Source organism: Cebus imitator, unplaced genomic scaffold (assembly GCF_001604975.1).
Source record: "Cebus imitator isolate Cc_AM_T3 unplaced genomic scaffold, Cebus_imitator-1.0 Scaffold817, whole genome shotgun sequence".
NCBI lineage: Eukaryota > Metazoa > Chordata > Mammalia > Primates > Cebidae > Cebus > Cebus imitator.
Window position 1 is genome coordinate 11678 of NW_016108132.1, and position 3169 is coordinate 14846.

A 3169-nucleotide genomic window follows, 5' to 3' on the forward strand; every position below is an offset into this window, starting at 1 on the left:
TGTTGACCAGGATGGTCTCGATCTCTTGACCTCGTGATCCACCCGCCTCGGCCTCCCACAGTGCTGGGATTACAGGCTTGAGCCACCGCGCCCGGCCCCTCTCCTTTAATTTTATCTCACCATTATAATAAGAGTATCCTAGGAAGGTGGGGGAATGGGGGCAAAGGAGCCCCAACTCCATTCAGGATATTTTCACTTAACCCCATTCAGGATATTTGTGGAAGCAGTTGTGGAAGCAATCTTGGCCTGGGTTGGAGTGCAGGTGAAAAAAGTGGAAAGGAGTGAACAAATGTAGGAGATATTTTGAAGCATGATTTAATAGATACTGGATAGGACAAAGGGAGGGGAGAAGTTAAAGATAATTCCCAGATGTTAGTTCTGGGAAAGAGGAGAGATGGTGAGTAATTTGAGGGGGAGTGGGTGAGTTTGGTTTACATACGGTAAGTGTGAGGTGAGAAAGGTTTTAATAGTCTCCAGCATGTAGCTGACTATTTAAACCTTGAGGCCATAAGTGGTAGTGAGGGAGAAAATAAGGAAAGATAAATAGTGGGTTAGTAGCTATGCCAACTAGTTTGGATAAAAGAGGGAAGAAAAGCTAGTGAAGATGGTATAGAAAGAATCATCAGAGGTGAGATTTGTCCTGAGAAGCACAGTAATTCAGTGATTCAGACACTGGGGGAAGGAGTTTAATGAGGGGTACCTAACAGAATAAAAAGCCACTGAAGGATAAGAAATAAAAGAATGATCAATATAATATGGCTAAAACACTAATAGAGTGGTACAAATTACATGTCCCTCAGTTACCTGTTTTATAGTTCATTCCTTTGGGGATAACAGCTTTTACAATGATGCAGGGCTGGTCCATTGCTCTGTGTAGCACTTGGTTAACTTGCTGCTAGTATTACTTTGCTGGGAGACTTGTTTAGCAATGCTTCACTGAAAATCAGTTGCTCTAGAAATCTTTGTTTTGGAACAATTACATATATCATTATAAAACAAAGTATCTCATTTGTGTTAATATTATTTAACACATTTAACATATTTAAATAACATTTAAATAAAACATATTTAAATGCCTAAAAGGATATACATATACACATAGATATATACCAAAAGTTTTAATACTGGTTGTTTCTTGGTGATGGAATTATGATTTTTTTTCTCCTTTTTTTTTAACCAATAAGATTTTTTTTTTAATGATAAAATTATATTCTGAAATTTATTTTGGATTCCACTGTTCATGGTATTGAAAATCTCTTTGTGACTGCTGGTAGTTACAATGGTTTGAATTACTATTTTTTTTTTTTTTTTTTTTTTGAGACAGAGTCTTGCTCTGTTGCCCAGGCTGGAGTGCAGTGGCTCACTGCAACCTCCACCTCCCGGCTTCAAGTGATTCTCCTGCCTCAGCCTCCCAAGTAACCGGGACAACAGGCATGTGCCACCACATCCAGGTAATTTTTTATATTTTTAGTAGAGACAAGGTTTCACTATATTGACCAGGCTGGTCTGAGACTCCTGACCCGGCGATCCACCCGCCTTGGCCTCCCAAAGTGCTGGAATTACAAGCATGAGCCACCATGCCCGGCTGAATTACTAATTAATTTTTTTAATGCAACAAGTTAAGAGAAAGTATTTTCTCATTAAGATGTGAAATATAATTCCTGTCTAGTGGCACAGAATGTTAAACAATCATCTGTGTATTTTCCAATGTGACAGAAATTTGGCAGACTACAAGAAATACTTGTCTTCAGTACCAAATTTGCAAGTTCAACATAAAATACTCTTAAGATTTACACTTTTACAGATGTTGGGAAATATGTATTTGTAGAAAAAACATATTGTGAAGTCTTGAAAATTATTTTAAAAAGTACTTTTCGAAGAATGATGCTAAAAAATACATTTTTGAAAGCCTCAACTAGAGTTTCCAAGAAACTTTAGATGGAAACATACTTTATATTTCATATATTTTTCTGTCAGTCAGTATACATTTCCTGACCTTCCACAGTACATACAGCACACCAAGTTTAATGATTAGTTACCTTTCATTGAGAAACCAGCAAGTTAAAGGTCCTACACATGCATAACATCACGTAACTCCATACAGAAAAACTGGGATTTTTTTGTTAATGCCTCTTTTTGTCTTGATCTTGTAGATTGGTAAATATTAGTTATATGGTAGGCAGACTTCTAAGATGGCCTCAGCGATCTCCCCTTCTGTTGCCCAGGCCCTTCTGTGATTCCTTTCTCTGGAATGTGGGCTAGAGCTTCTGACCTTTTCTAGTCAATAGAATAAGGCAAAGCTGATACACTATCTTTCTGTGATTAGGTTACAAAAGATTGTAATTTCTGTATTGTCAGCAGACCTTATTGCATTTTAGGCTTGCAGTCTTTGATAAAACAAGTTGTCATTTAGGAGAGTACATATGGCAAAGATCTGAGGATAGTCTCTAGCCAACAGCTAGTGAGGAGCCAAGACTGTCAGTCCAATGAGAAACTAAATGCCAACAAATACTGTCTCAGCTAGGAAGCTGAGTTTTCAGATGAGATATCCTCCATAGCCAACACCTTGATGGCAGCATTGTGAGAGAGACCCTGAAGCAGAGGACCTAGAGCCCTGACCTATGAAATCAGTGAAATAATATGTTATTTTAATCTACTGAGTTTTGTAATTTGTTATAGAGCAATAAATACCTAATAGGAGCAATAGAAAATTCCCTTAAGGAGAGGTTTATTCAGAAATTTGGGACATGATTCCCAATTTTATAGGACATTTCAAATGGAAACTCAGAGGAGAGAAAAGAAAATGACTACAGAGAGCTTAGCTAGAACAAGTATCTATCTGTCTGTCTGTCTGTCTGTCTGTCTGTCTGTCTGTCTGAAGCTGCAAGCTATAGAATCAATACAGACCAAACCCTTTTGGTTATGGATGAGTTAGTCTTCATTCAAGGTATCCTGTAACCTGGAGATGATCATTTAATTAGGAGCTTCTGTAGAAGATACTAGGAGCCCTCTAAAGCCATGATGTACACGGTATGTGCCCTAATAATATGTGATTAAAAAATTTTAACTTTATAACTGATTTATGTAGTTTATTATATAATCTATTTTATAAATTTAAATGATTAGTACATAGATTATATATAAAACAATCCACAATATTTCTTCTGAG